The following is a 15,844-nucleotide window of genomic DNA, read 5'->3' on the forward strand; positions in this document are numbered from 1 at the left end:
GGCTTACCAAATCATGAAAATACTACTTTCAAAATCTCTCAGTGTTTGTCTATCCTGGTTCTTTTAGCTATTGTGATTACTCGCCCATATTCATTTACTACTCTCATTTGTTTCTAATGATGACTGACAACTCCCCGCGCTCCTCTGTGTGCCCAGCACTTATTCTGAGCACTCACATTAATTAACTTGCTTAATCCTTGGAATAGTCTAAAGGTAGATGCTGTTATCATTCCTACTTTACAAATGAAAGCAGGTCCTGGAGAAGTCAGTGATTTGCCTGTGGCCACTTATCTGTAAGCACAAGACCTGGGATATGGAATCAGAAAGGCTGAATAGAGGGGTGCCTGGGTGACTCAGCTGGTGAAGCAGTTGACTCTTGATTTTGGCTCAGGTCATGATCTCACGGTTTGTGGGATCCAGCCCTGCGTGGGACTCTGTGCTGACAACACGGAACCTGCTTGGGATTCTCTCTCTCCCTCTCTCTCTCTGTCTCTCCTTCTCAAAAAGAAACATTAAAAATTTTATTTAAAACAAATTTTAAATTTATTTAATTTTTTTTCTTAAACATTTATTTACTTTTGAGAAAGAAGGAGTACGGGCAAGGGAGGGGCAGAAAGGGAGGAAGACACAGAATCCAAAGCAGGCTCCAGACTCTGAGCCGTCAGCACAGATCCCAGTGCGGGGCTCAAACCCACGAACTATGAGATCATGACCTGAGCTGAAGTAGGATGCTTAAACGACTGAGCTGCCCAGGTGCCCCAAGTTAAATAAACATTAAAAAAAAAAAAAGTCTGAGTCTTAAACGCAAACTCTTAAGCATTATGCTGTACTCTTCTGTGTGTGTGTGTGTGTGTGTGTGTTTGCATAGGTGTATAGATGTTATACACGTGTATGTCATTGTTCAGTGTCTGTAATCTTACATTATGCTGATATGCGTTAATTTACTTAATCTCTTTCCTCTGAGGGACATTGAGGATGTTTCCAGTGTATGTGTCAGGTGTGTATGTGTGTATGTATGTGTTCTGTCATAACCAGGGTTCCACTGAGACATTTTATATAGATCTTTATACATTGTAACATATCTGTAAGTAAAATTCCTAGAAATGTAATTTTTGGATCGAGGGTATACATATTTAAAAGTTTGTTGATATTATTATTCTCCAAAAATGTGTACCAGTTTACATTCACACCAACAGGCTATGAGAGTTTCTAAAACCACCCAGTTTAAATTTGACGGAAGAAGTGTGGCTGGACAGCGATGAGAATTGTCTTCAAGTACCTTTGGGAAAACTATGTACTTTATTAGCATTTCTTGTCTTAAAAGCAGGTATTTTTGAGTTTTGATTAGTGGCCACGTGAATGTAACCAATAGTTGGCAAGAGGAGTAGGCATTTTAAAAGAAAAATTGGGGGGGCACCTGGGTGGCTCACTTGGTTATGTGTCATGTCTAATTCATTGTTTGTGAAATTGAAACCCCAGTGTTGGGCTCTGTGCTGACAGTGCAGAGCCTGCTTAAGATTCTTTCTCTCTCTCAAAATAAAATTAAAATACTAAGAAAAAAATTCTTGTTTGAAGTGTGCCTCACACCTCTCAATTGTCAATCTAAATGTAAAAGTTTTGCCACATTCATTTTTTGTCACCACAGTCTTTTTAAATCAGAGCAAGTGTGGGAGTAAACAGCAGTACAGGACCCAGTTTTTGGAGTTCTGGGTGAACTCCCAAAAGGCAGAGGCCGAGGGCTAAGCACTCCTTTGTTTGTGGGGGTCATGCTGTTTTCAGGAGATGGCTAAGACCAAATGTCTTGTACGACTTAGCTTTCCTTTTTGACTAGTTTTCCTGCCTGTGGGTCACTTACTTATGTCTTCCTCATTCTGTTTATGTGCTTTTAGGGTGAAGGTGATTCGTTTTATTTAATAGATTTAATTTTTTTTTTTTTTTTAGTGAACTTAGAATAAGGGTTAGAGTAGAGGGGTTAACTTTGGTGGTCCCACGGTCCCACGTTCTTTATTTTATCCTATGTTCAGAGCCTGCTGTCAAGAGTAAAATGAAACAAAGTTAGTTTTCATAAACATCCTTAAGGAGTAACAGGAAATTTGAGCAATTCAGGGGTATGAGAGGTTCAAAGTTACCATATCCGTTGATTAAAAGAACATTGGAGACTTTGATTAATTATTGTTGGTGGTATTCTCTTGCTTAATTTCTATTCAAGAAGTCTGTTTTATTAAGGGCGCTGGTGGCTCTGTCAGTTGAGTGTCCAACATTCGCTCAGGTCATGATCTCAAGGTTCGTGGGTTCGAGCCCCGCGTCGGCCTCTGGGCTGACAGCTCAGAGCCTGGAGCCTGCCTTGGATGCTGTGTCTCCCTCTCTCTCTGTCCCTTCCCTGTGTGTGCATTCTCTCTCTCTCTCTCTCTCAAAAAAAAATAAACATTTAAAAAAATTGAAAAAAAGTCTTATTTTAAATACTTCCAAGGAGCAGAGCTTGTCTTCTGGGCCAGCTAATATCAATTCTCTCTTTTTTTTAAGATTTTATTTTTAAGTAATCTCTATATCCGACCAACATGGGCTCAAACCCACAACCCCACCATTACATCAAGATCACAGCCCTGCCAATTGAGCCAGCCAGGTGCCTCTAATATCAGTTCTCTTAAGTTTGGGATTACTGAGATCTTTCCTTTTGCTGACTTATCAAAAGATTTAAATGCAGTATTGGGGCTCCTGGGTGGCTCAGTTGGTTGAGCATCCAACTTTGGCCTGGGTCATGATCTCACAGTTCGTGGGTTTGAGCCCCACATCGGGCTCTGTGCTGACGGCTAGCTCAGAGCCTGGAGCCTGCTTCCGGTTCTTTGTGTCCCTCTCTCTCTGTCCCTCCCCTGCTCATGATCTGTCTCTCTCTCAAAAATAAGTAAATGTTAAATTTTTTTTTTAATGCAGTGTTTATCTTTATTTTCCCTTCTTACTGACAATGGTTTTTGGAAATGAAAAGGAAAAGCAACTGGAATCATCAATTGTCTTATCCCTACTGACCTGTTTGTAGTGTAAGACTCACTGAGGGCAGCTGTGGAGGAGTTTCTAAGTTTAGAATGTTGAAAGCTTAACGATTTTGATAGTTGGGCTGAGATTTATTCCTGGAGCTTTTTTGTTTTTTTAGTTCATATATATATATACATATACATATACATATACATATACATATACATATATATATATAGAGAGAGAGAGAGAGAGAGAGAGAGAGAGAGAGAGGGAGAGAGAGAGGGAGTGTGTGTGTGTGTGTGTGTGTGTGTATGTGTGTGTGTGTGTGTGTGGGAGAGTGAGAGTGAGAGAGTGTGTCCCAAGCAGACACTGCATGCCCCACCAGCACAGAGCCCAATGCAGGGCTCAAACTCATGAACCATGCATGAGATCATGATCTGAGCTGAAATCAAGAGTTGGATGCTTTACCTACTGAGCCATGTAGGCACCCGGCTTAAAGAAGTATCTTTAGGATCGCCTGCATGGCTCAGTCGGTTAAGCGTCTGGCTTTGGCTCAGATCATGATCTCACGGTTCATGGGTTCGAGCCTCGCGTCAGGCTCTGGGCTGACAGCTCAGAGCCTGGAGCCTGCTTCGGATTCTGTGTCTCCCTCTCTCCCTGACCCTCCCCTGCTTGCACTCCTTCTGTCTCTCAAAAATCTATTAAAAATATTTAAAAAATTTTTTTAATGTTTTATTTATTTTTGAGACACAGAGAGACAGAGCATGAAAGGGGGAGGGGCAGAGAGAGAAGGAGACAGAACTGGAAGCAGGCTCCAGGCTCTGAGCTAGCTGTCAGCACAGAGCCTGACGCGGGGCTCGAAGCCACAAATGTGAGATCTGACCTGAGCCGAAGCCGGAGGCTCAACCGACTGAGCCACCCAGGTGCCCCTAAAAATATTTTTAAAAAAGAGTATCTTTAACCTTAAAGGAAGGGGAAAATTTTCTCTTCCATTTACTTAAATTGGTAGCCTTCTCCCCTTGCCCCCACCTCCCACTTCTTCTTCTTCTTCTTCTTTTTTTTTTTTTTTTTTTTTTTTGATAAAATCGCAGAGGTGCACTTCGGAGACTTGGGAGAAGGGGGTAATATCAATAAAGGGAAAGTGCTTGTGTCCATCAGGGTGAACTCTGTGGAGGGAAGAATTATGCCTTGTCTGTGGCCGCAGCCCTGGCACCTGGAACGGTACCTGCCGTATGATGTGTGGCTGATTTGTTGTATGTATAGGAAACTGAAAATTTAAGTTGTGGTATACTCATAATTGGCATTTATTTTATTATTTTGAGAGAGAGTAAGAGCATTAGCAGAGGAAAAGCAGAGAGAGGGGAGTAGATAGAGAATCCCAAGCAGGCTCTGCTCTGTCAGGATGGAGCCCATTGTGAGGCTAGAACTCACAAACCGTGAGACCATGACCCGAGCCGAAATCAGGAGTTGGACACTAACCGAGTGAGCCACCCAGGTGCCTCTCTCTCATATTGTATACTATTTTAAATGAATAATCTAGTATGTGTATCAACTTGGATAAGTATCAAAGGTAATACTAAAGAAAAACCTGAGTTGATACACAACATATAATGCCATAAAAACTTTTAAACTTGAAAAACAATACAATATTTCTTCTAAAGTAATCTCTGTGCCCAATGTGGGGCTCAAACTCATGACCTAAAGATTAAGAGTCACATGATCTACTGACTAAGCCAGCCAGGTGCCCCATTTTTATTACATAGATATACCTGCATGCATAAAGTGAAAGAATGAAGAAAAGGCATGGCAGTGATAAATACCAAATTCAGTATAGTAGTTACCTGTGAGGAAAATAGGATTGGAGCAATTAACTCAGAGAGCTTCAGTGTTTTTGTGATGTTCTATTTCTTAAGTTAGGTGATAAGTAAATGGTTGTTAGAATATTCTCTATACTTTAGTTTTGGTAAATTTGAAATGTTTAGTAAAAATAGAGGGTCGCTGGGCTGGTTCCATTGGCAGAGCATTTGACTCTCAATTTCATAGTTGTGAGTTTGAGGCCCATGTTGGCTGTAGAGATTACTTAAATAAGTGAAGGGGCGCCTGAGTGGCTCAGTCTATTAGGCATCTGACTCCAGCTCAGGTCATGATCTCACAGATCGTGGGTTCGAGCCCTGCGTTAGGATTTTTGCCAACAGCTCATAGCCTGGAGCCTGCTTTGGATTCTGTGTCTCCCCTCTCTGCCCCTCTGCCTTTCTTTCTCTCAAAAATAAACATTAAATTTTTTTTTTAAATAATAAGTAACTAAATAAATGAGAGCATATAGATGAGGCATCAGCAAACTAAGGGCTAGTAAACTTTGCTTGTAGCCCATGAGCTAAGAAGTATGAATGGTTTTACAAAGTTTTAAATGGTTGAAAAAAGTAAAAAGATATGTTAGACTATATGTAAAATTATACAAAATTCAGATTTGGGTGCCATAAATAAAGTTTCATTGGAAGTAATCACACTTTTTACATATTGTCTGTGGCTGATTTCACACTGCTGTAATGTCAGAGTTAGTAGTCACAACAAAGATAATATCCCCCAAGACTAAAATATTTACTATCTGGCCCTTAATAGAAAAGGCCAGTCTGTGGTGTACATGAATTCCAGTACCAGATTAATGGTGGTATAACTGGACAAATAAGCTGCTGTTTGGTAAATGTGTTTGTAATAAGTTTGAGATAGTTATCCCCAGCTTGTGTTTTTTGAAAGAACATTTTATTCAGAGGAAAATCAGTGAGCCAGAAATTGACTTTCATGGAAGTTTCAAAATGGCTACCCAGTGGGGTGCCTGGGTGGCTCAGTCCGTTAGGCCTCCAACTTCGGCTCAGGTCAGATCTCACGTTCGTGGGTTCGAGTCCCGTGTGCTGACCGCTCAGCGCCTGGAGCTGCTTCCAATTCTGTGTCTCCCTCTTTCTCTGTCCCTCCCCCTCTCATGCTCTCTCTCTCTGTCTCAAAAAATAAATAGAACATTAAAAAAAAATGGTGGTGATTGCTACTGCTGTCTGCTACCCCATAGGGCATAAGACAGCCCCCCCCCACCAAAGGATTTTCTGGCCCAACGTGCCCAGAGTGCTGAGGCTGAGAAACCTTGTTCTAGAGCGCTGGGCCTATTGAAGCCGTTGTGGCCGTGAGTGGCACATTGGGGGGTTGAAAATCTGTTTTGCTTTTGAAACTTTAGTCATTAACCGAAAATATTTATAGGAGAAAAAATATTTATTGACAGGGAACTTTAGAGGCTAAACTTCTTAAGGTAAATATTGACTACCTGATAAAATGATGGTGTGAGATACCAGATCCTGCCAGCGGTCCCAGGTCTTTGTCCCGGTGTTGAAGAAAAGTGACATCTTTTGTCCTGAAGGCTCCAAGTGCTTGTTAATGCTGATAGGCAAATCGCAGCTAATAGACTGCCAGCAGCACCCCTGAGGTGAAATCCAGACCAGGCAAGTTTGCCCCTTTGGACTGGGTTTAGGTGCAGTTTAATCATACTTAACCCACTACTGTGTGAATCCGTTCTTCCCTCATTTCAGTAAAGAAGATTTTTTGCAAGTTTACTGGATGAAATACACATCTAATCCTAGGCCAATTTTGATGTCTAGATTCTTATTTTTATATATTGCTGTACAGGAGTGAAGAATATTCAAAATCCCCATTGGAATATTTCATCTGTCAATTTTGATTTTAAACTTCTTGACCATTTACAAGTTAGTTGCCTAAGCAGATACGTATTAGTAACCCTGTCGAGTATTACAATACTGGGTGAGTAATGCTGCTTTGACCCTGAAAGACCCTTTAGCTTATCAGTATATTTAGTATGTGGTCAGTGAAATAGTTCTTGTAGATGTCTGATCTTTAGCCTTTAGGTTATCTTCACTAGTGTTCTGTATACTACAATAATCTTGTTACCTATCTTCTATTGAGTTTTATAGGTGGCTTATGCCCCATCTGGATGGGCCTCGGAACTCTGTTCTTTTCTTTCATTGTGCATGTATGTCTTTTAGAAATTATGTTAAATTCAATCAGTATGTTTATTTTTAAAGTTTATTTAATTTTTGGATAGGTAGTATATGCATGTGATGCAGTATTCACAGTTGGAAAAAGGATTTCCGCAAAAAGGGGTATCTCTTTCTCTGGAGGTGTAACGTATCTGTTTCTTGCTCTCTTTTCTATGGATAAGGTGGACATTATAAACTTAAAAGGACTTTTCTCTCTTCCTTTAACCTTTTTATTCTGAAGAATTTAAGATATACACCCAGATAAGGGGTATATAACTTCTGTGTCCTCATCACCAAACTGCAAAAATGTCAACATTTTGCTGTTTTAAATTTTGTTTTTGTTTATTTTTGAAAGACAGAGACAAAGCGTGAACAGGGGAGGAGGAGAGAGTGGGAAGGAGACACAGAATCTGAAGCAGACAGCTCAGAGCCTGACAGAGGGCTTGAACTCTGGAACTGCAAGATTGTAATTTGAGCTGAAGTCGGACGCTTTAACCGACTGAGCCACCCAGGCACCCCAACGTTTTTCTGTTCTTTACAGTTAATTTCAGTGTTGAAAATGTAGAGGAAGTATTTTGAAGATATGTGAAATTTAATAACATGAAGGTTTATTTTAAAGCTTATTCACTTTCAGTAACTTCTACACTCAGCATAAGGCTTGAATTTATGACACCGAGTTCAAGGTTCACATGCTCAGGTCACCTGGCTGGCTCAGTCCTGAGGTTGAGCTTCTGGCTTCAACTCAGGTCTTGATCTCATGGTTTGTGAGTTCGAGCCCTGCGTCAGGCTCTGTGCTGACAGCTTGGAGCCTGGAGCCCTCTTCAGATTCTGTGCCTCCCTCTCTCTCTGCCCCTCCCCAGCTCACATTCACGGACGTGCGCATGCGCTCTCTCTGTCAAAAATAAAAAAAAATAAAAGAGAACTTAAAAAAATTTTTTTCTTAAAAAAAGTCACACACTCTACTGACTGAGCCAGTCAGGTGCCCCAGGAAAGTTTATTTCAAAATTGGTAGTCACACATATACCACTTTTGTCTTTCCTGATCTTTCCTTTTATATTGGCCTCCATTTTTCTCATTAGTGTAATATGAAAAGATAATTGTTTGGTCATCCTGGAATTCTGGGAACTCCTGCCTCGTGAGTCTACCGAGATTATAGAAATCTAGGTGAGCTGCCAGTGATGGCGGTAGGATGGACAGACTCTCCATCTCTAAGCATCAGTAGTTAGTTAGATCATGTTCTAGCATAGCCTGTTGATCTTAGGGAATCCAGGGTGGTAATTAATGAAAAATGGAGGGTAGATTTAAAAGTTTATAGAAGTTATTGACTGTGTAGCTATAATAATTTTCTTATCTTGGTTTCTCTTTTTTTCTTCCTGTTTGGAGACAAAGTCAGAGATTGAGTGGAACATCAGTTTTTAGAAGGTAGGTGGTTTTTGGTTTTGTTTTGTTTGAGCATTATTTGAGACTTCAGAGAGCGATAAAGATAAGAGCAGTGTTCACAACAAAACTGAAAGGTGAAAAGCTTAATGGAGAGTAAGATGTCTGAAGCCCTAAGTAAAGCTGTTCCTAGTCTGGGAGCCTCTACCCTTGGAAAGATAGGCAGGGGGAGACCCTGATATTTAGTAACAGAAAAAAAGCCAAGTCAAAAAGTAGAATCTAAGTGCTTGGAAAATCTGTGGCCAAACATCATTAATAAGACTATTAAATCATGCTTTTATTTTCTCTATGGCACTTAATTGATGACAGGTGTTAGGTTGAGTTTTTCAATGTCGGATAAATTCATTTATTCTAATAGTTTTTTGGTAGAGTCTTTAGGGTTTTCTATATATAGTATCAGGTCATTTTCTTTTTTTTTTTTTTTTAATGTTTTATTTATTTTTGACACAGAGTGAGACAGAGCATGAGAGGGGGAGGGGAGGGTCAGAGAGAGAAGGAGACACGGAACTGGAAGCAGGCTCCAGGCTCTGAGCTAGCTCTCAGCACAGAGCCCGACGCGGGGCTCGAACCCACGAACGTGAGATCTGACCTGAGCCGAAGTCGGAGGCTTAACCGACTGAGCCACCCAGGCGCCCCTCAGGTCATTTTCAAATAGTGAAAGTTTTACTACTTCCTCTTAAAAAAAATTCTTTTTTAATGTTTATTCCTGAGAGCAACAGAGCACGAACAGGGGGTGGGCAGAGACAGGGAGATACAGAATCTGAAGCAGCAAGCTTCAGGCTCTGAGCTGTCAGCACAGAGCCTGATGCAGGACTCAAACCCATGAACCGCAAGATCATGACCCAAGCCAAAGTCAGATGCTTAACCAACTGAGCCACCCAGGTGCCCCTCTTCTTCCTTTTTAGTTTGGATGTCTTTTATTTATTTTTCTTGCCTAATTGCTGTGGCTAGGACTTCCAACACTCTGTTGAATAAAAGTTGTGAGAGTGGGTATCTTTGTCTTGTTCCTGTTTGAGAAAAGCTTTTAGCTTTTCAACACCAAACATGATGTTAGCTGTGGGTTTGTCATACATGGACCTTAATGTGTTGAAGTGTGTTCCTTCTAAACCTGCTTTGTTGAAAAATTTTTTTTAAGATTTTATTTTTTGGGGAGTCTGGGTGTCTCAGTCTATTAAGTGTCTGACTCTTGGTTTCAGCTCTAGTCATGATCATTTTGTGAGATAAAGTTTGTGAGACCAAGCCCCGCATTGAGCTCTGAACTTGCAGCCCAAAGCTTGCATGGCTTGCATGGGATTCTCTCTCTCTCCCTCCCTCCCTCCCTCCCCCCCTCTCTCTCTCTCTCTCTCTCTCTCTCTCTCTCTCTCTCTCTCTCTCTCTCTCTCTCTCTCTCTCTCTCTCTCTCTCTCTCTCTCTCTCTCTGCCTCGTCCCACTTGCTCACTCGCTCACTCTCTCAAAATAAATATATAAACTTTAAAAAAAAAAGATTTTATTTTTAGGTAATGTCTGCACCCAGTGTGGGGCTCGAATTTATAACCCTGAGATCAAGAGTCACATGCTCTACTGACTGAGCCGAGCAGGCACCCTTGAGATTTTCTATCATCAATGGCTGTTGAATTTTGTCACATGTTTTTGCTGCATCTATTGAGACAATCATTATTTTTAAAAACATTTTTAGTGTTTATTCCTTTTTTGAGAGACAGAGCGTGAGCAGAGGAGGGGCAGAGAGAGAGGCACAGAATCCAGAGTAGGCTCTAGGCCTCGAACTGTCAGCACAAAGCCCGATGATGCAGGGCTCAAACTCATGAACTGTGAGATCATAATCTGAGTCGAAGTCAGCCACTTAATTGACTGAGCCATCCAGGCGCTCTGAGAATCATTTTTATCCTTCATTTTATTAACGTGGTGTGTCATGATTTATTTATGGGTGTTGAACCATCCTTGGGTCTCTGAAATAAATCTACTTGACCATGCATGACCTTTTTTTCCCCCCAGGTTTATTTATTTTGAGAGAGAGAGAGAGAGAGAGAGAGAGAGAGAGAGAGAGAGAGAGCGCGCGCACGCACACGAGTTGGGGAGGGGCAGAGAGAGAGGGAGACAGAGAATCCTAAGCAGGCTCTGCTGCTAGCACAGTGCCTGACATGGGACTTGAATCTATGAAACTGCAAGATCATGACCTGAGCCTGAAACCAAGGTACGGACGCTCAATCGACTGAGCTACCCAGGTGCTCCTGAACCTTTTTAATGTATTGTGGAATTTGATTTGCTAATATTTTGTTGAAAATTTTTGCCTCTATATTTATTAGGAATATCGGCCTGTAATTTTTGTGTGTGTATGTGGTATCTTTGTCTGGTTTTTGGATTATGTTAATGCTGGCCTCATAAAAATGAGTTTGGAAGTGTTCCTTCTTCAGTCTTTTGGAGTAATTTGAGAAAGGTAGATACTAAGACTTTTCTTATTGTTTCGTAGACTTCACTTATGAAGCCATTGTGTTCTAGAATTTTGTTTCTTGAGAGTTTTTAAGTTACTGATTCCATTTCATTACTTGTAATTGATCTACTCGGATTTTCTATTTTTTTTGTGCTTCAGTCTTGGAAGGTCGTGTCTTTCTAGGGATTTATCCATTTCCTCTAGATTGTCCAGTTTGCTGGCATATAATTGTTGTATTGGTCTCTTACAATCCTTTCTGTGATGTCACCTGTAATTTCTCTTTCATTTCTGATTTTATTTATTTCAGTCCCCTCTATTTCTTAATGGGTTAGTCTGGAGGTTTATCATTTTCATTTATCTTTTCAAAGAAGTAGAATTTTATTGTTCGAATAGGTATGAACATTTGGGGCTTGCCTGAAAAGAACTTGCTCCTGCAGAGATACAGGGCAGGTACAAATAGGAGAGAATGAAAATCATCAGCAGTCAGGTATTAAGAATGAGATGTTCTCAAACCTGGTCACTGAGAAACAGTAGTGTGTTGATTCAAGGATGAAAATAGTAAGTTAGGGATTCAGGACTATCCTAGTTAGGTATCTTATGGACCCTTGTTAGAGTTGTTTTTTGGAAGAAAAGAGTTATAATTTTGTAGGTGTTAAGTACTAATTTAACGTTCCAGATGATTTTCATGTTTGTTTCCTACGGGTAAGCAGAGGAATTCCTTAGTGCTGAGGGGAAAGTAAACCACCCTTACAGAAAAGAGTGGTTTAGAAACATCTTGTGCCACATAAGAGATGAAATACTCAATGTAAATTACTTCCTGTATTTCTTTATGGTGATCAAGTCATTGAGAGTAGGGTATGACAGGAGTTTTTTATGCTTATTTGCAATATGTGAGTCAGTGGAGGTTTTTATGACCTCTACAGCAGTCTTACTTCCTGTTAACCCAGAAGGAGTGAACTCGTTACGGAGTACTACTTTGAGAAAAACAGTGCTTCCTAATTCAGATGCTGTCTCAGGACATGGAGTCTTGTTCTCTTTTCCTCTTCTACCTTTGTAAGACCCACTCTGTTCTGCTTGATAAGGCAGTATCCTTAGTTTTTCTTTGGCTATAACTAAAATTTTAATAAATACGTTGTCCCAGTTAATAGTAGACTTTAATGTCAATCGGTCCCTAACTCCCAAGTAATTGAACACTGACTTTCCCCCTCTTTTAAATAGAAATTATTCTGTTTTAGCTAATGAGTACAAATCACCTCTTTCTAGAAACTAAAATGAATACATTATTTTGAATGTCATTCCCAATTTGTGTATTAGGCATTGGGAAAGCAAAATGTTTTTGGTTTTTTTATTTAGTTTTTTTTTATGTTCATTTATTTTTGAGAGAGAGAAAGAGTGAGGGAAGGAGAGACACACACACACACACACACACACACACACACACACACAGAATCCGAAGCAGGCTCCAGGCTCCACTGTCAGCACAGGGCAGGACATAGTGCTCCAACCCACGAGCAGTGAGATCATGACCTGAGCTGTGGTCAGTGTCCCACCGACTGAGCCACCCTGGCGCCCTGCAAAATGGTTTTTGTTCCTGGCTTTTGGTTTTGGGGGCTTTTGTGTAGTAGTACTGCTTGATTGTGTCGTGTAGCACTCGTGCATAATGTGGAAAGGAGCTCCCATCTCCTGAGAATTTACTTCCCCTTTTGACTAAGCTTTTCTACATTTAATTTAAAACGTGAATCTTATTGATCATATGAATGAAGTACTGGCTGTTCTGTAATCGGATTTGTTGTTGTAATAGTAATTTTGAAGTATCATGATCTGATTTATCCAAATAGACTGTAGCTGGATAAACTGTGGCTTATTTTTCTTGGTGACGAAGAAATAGCTTGTCCATTTTATACAAAATTCAAAGTTGGCTTTTCAAAAATAAATTTTATTTTCAACCTTAACAACGGTTCTGATTTTTATCCTTTTGTTCCCTGAGCCCAAGGGTATAGGTTAAAATTGGCACACAGAAATTTAGCACGTTATTTATAAAATTTGTGAAGAGCACAGATGGTGACTCTATAGTTTTTGCAAATTTGTTCCTATTGTTGATGAGGTGGTGTTTTTTTTAAGTGTTTGATTGGACAAAGTTCATATTTCTTTTGTAGGAGGACCTTCAAGGTTTTAGTTGTAATTAATTTGAAGTCTTGTTTCCTGAAATCAGATAATCACATAACTTTCCTCGTCATGGTTACCCTTTTGAACTGACCTTCCCATTTATCTATCAGATGTCTTTTGTACGTATCGAGGTTCTATGTGCTTACTGTGTACTTTAAAAAGAAGTCCTGGGTCAAATCTTCTTGTTGAGTGCAAATCACACATGGCTTGTTGGGATGAGCACTGGGCATTATATGTAAGTGATGAGTCACTAAATTCTACTTCTGAAATCATTATTACACTATATGTTATAACTAACTTGGTTGTAAATGAAAAACAAAAAATCATGCATGCCTGTCAAAGAGCTTGTGTTTTTTACCTCAGTTGTACTTGGCTCATATTTTCTCCAGTCCGTGGGTTAGAGTAGAGATCAGTGAGGCAGGCAGAGTCAACTGGGCTCTTGTGTTTTGGCCAAGAAATCCTCAAGTCATCGTGGTGTAAGGGAATGAGTATGGGCTTTGGAGTCAGTTTCTACTATCATTAGCTGAGTGAATGATTTCATTCAAATTTCTTAATTTCACCAAGTTCATTTCCATGTCTATAAAATAGGAAAATAACCCTATTTTCTTGCTTTGTTGTGTGGACTAAATAAATATTTAGTGCATTAAAATGCTCAGTGAGTGTTAGATCTGTTCTTTTTCTTCAGAGCATCACAATTTGGATAGCAGTTATCAAGAAGTGTTTTAAAATGTACAATTTTCAGCTCACAATAAACAGCTTAGTTTGGGATGATTAAGGTTCAGCAGAAAAGATCAAGGATGTTGGCTGCCACATAGTTCTTAATTTTCCAGGATCTTGAAGAAAAATACCTGTTGGTGTGAGAGCATCTCTGTACCTGTAGACTACTGCTCGAGTTAGTGCACAGAGGAGACATTGTGGTAAATAGAGTGCGCGGCTGTAGCCTGTGTAACATTGGAGAATTAAACTCAACACGAGCAGTAATCACTACTTACTTACTTACTTAGTTGTATCTAAGCCTTTCATACGATCTCAGAGACAGTAAAAATTGACCGGTGTTAAAATGCAGTTAAATGTATTCAGTGGACTTAAATGAGCATGATCTCTGAATGATGGTTGAAACATGCACAGTCTTCCCTGCCATGCTTACACATGGAGCCTAGGGAGTGAGCTTCAGTTTGAAATTCATAGTTTATCTCTTGCAGAAATGTATTGAGTAAGTGGAAAATGGTTTATTTTTTGGCCCCGTTTATCACAGACATGATGATTTCCCTTATCTCCTAAAATAACAGCAGTACCTAGATCTGGAGACCTCTAATGGGCTTCTGCTAAGTATGACGTACCGTGACTGAGACATCACAACATCATCCACTTGAAACTTAGCTTGGCAAAGATGCAGAGTTTTCCTTTGTAGTTTGTAAATTATTGAATGCCTTTTGCCAGTGGCCAATACTCCCTATTTCAGGTTTAGTTTTCTGAAAACTGAAATTAGTATTAGATTGCTCAGGAAAACTCTTTTACAAACTGAAATCTTTGGGTAGGGCATAGATTATTTTTCTCTGTGTTCTCTAGACTCTAGAAGCTTTAATATTTGGAAAAGTAAGAGTTTTGTGAGAAATTCTGATAGAGTCGGTACGATTATGATTTGAGTTTCAGAGGCCCAAATGAGGCAGGTGTTTAGGGTGGTTTATTGATGAGAGAGATTAGCTGAAAAATGAGGACACCCCCCCCCCTTACTCCTTATTCTGGTTTATTTAAAGAATTTACTTCTTTAAATAAAGATCTTAGCATAAGGGTCTTCTAGCCAGTACATCTCCAGAACAATTACTACCGTTCCCCTCCTTTTTGGTTTGCTTGGATTTCTTCCCCACCACTTTCTGACCCCTTGTGAGTACATTTAAGAGATGAAAACTCCTTATAACATGATGGGAGACAGTCGCTCTAAAACAGAAAAAGGAAAATTAGAAGCAAGTTTCAGACGTGTAGAGTCCTGATCAGTCCATAGTGACACAGGCCGTGTGGTAAATGGTGCGTGGTGGCGGGGAGCTGCAGAGGCAGAGGGCTCCAGGCTGGGACACAGGAAGGAGAGGCGGCGTTGCAGCCACACCGAGGCCAGGCCTAGACCATTAAACGTTTTTTAATTGTGGCGAAATCCATGTAACAGGGGCCTCACCCATCTTTGTGGAGTGTGCACGTACTGTCCTGACTACTTAGCTCTGAGACCCTGCTGCGACTTGTGCTCGGTGTGGACTCGGCTGCCCGGAGCGGTGGGGGCGGCAGGCCAAGCCGGCACCTGCCTGCGGGCCGGCTCCAGGAGCAGGTCTTCAGTGAGCACGGCTGCTGTCTCGCCTGGTCTGTTCCTTAGCACTGGCAACAGGGTTTATTTATGATTTGAAGCATGTTTTGTTATTGATGCTGTGATTTCCTGTCCTGAATGTTGGCTTTGGAAAAGAAACAGTTAAAGCATCATGATTTGAGAGGAAACTAGCTCTCATGAATGAAAGCAAAGTTTGGCGCTAGGCCAGAATAATGGGGGGGATAGTTAGGGTGGGGAGACTGACTTTTGTACCACAAATGACATTTAAAAAAATTAAGAGATAATTCCATGTCCTGAGGTTATAAACCGGCTTCAACTGGTTTTTCTCCCCCCCTTCTGCCCCCGCTAGGCATCATGGGTAAAAGTAAGCATCCCCCTGTTTCTTTTGTTTAATGTAACAGTACGCCATGTGATTGGCAGGGCAGTGCCCGCTTGGAGACCGGGTTTATGCAGGTCTCTCAAGGGGGCTGGCACGTATGAGGTCGTCC

General features: G+C 40.6%; 1 protein-coding gene across 1 annotated transcript in view; it reads left to right on the forward strand.

Annotated features, from left to right (window-relative positions):
* Positions 1-7,979: 7,979 nt before the first annotated feature.
* The window catches only part of GATAD2B (GATA zinc finger domain containing 2B), a 53,182-nt gene continuing 45,317 nt past the window's right edge, over positions 7,980-15,844 (forward strand). The window contains exon 1 of the mRNA XM_029936112.1: positions 7,980-8,432. The gene's annotated coding sequence lies outside the window, so the exon portion shown is untranslated. The remainder of the gene's footprint in view (positions 8,433-15,844) is intronic.

The sequence above is a fragment of the Suricata suricatta genome, chromosome 3 (assembly GCF_006229205.1).
Source record: "Suricata suricatta isolate VVHF042 chromosome 3, meerkat_22Aug2017_6uvM2_HiC, whole genome shotgun sequence".
Lineage (NCBI taxonomy): Eukaryota > Metazoa > Chordata > Mammalia > Carnivora > Herpestidae > Suricata > Suricata suricatta.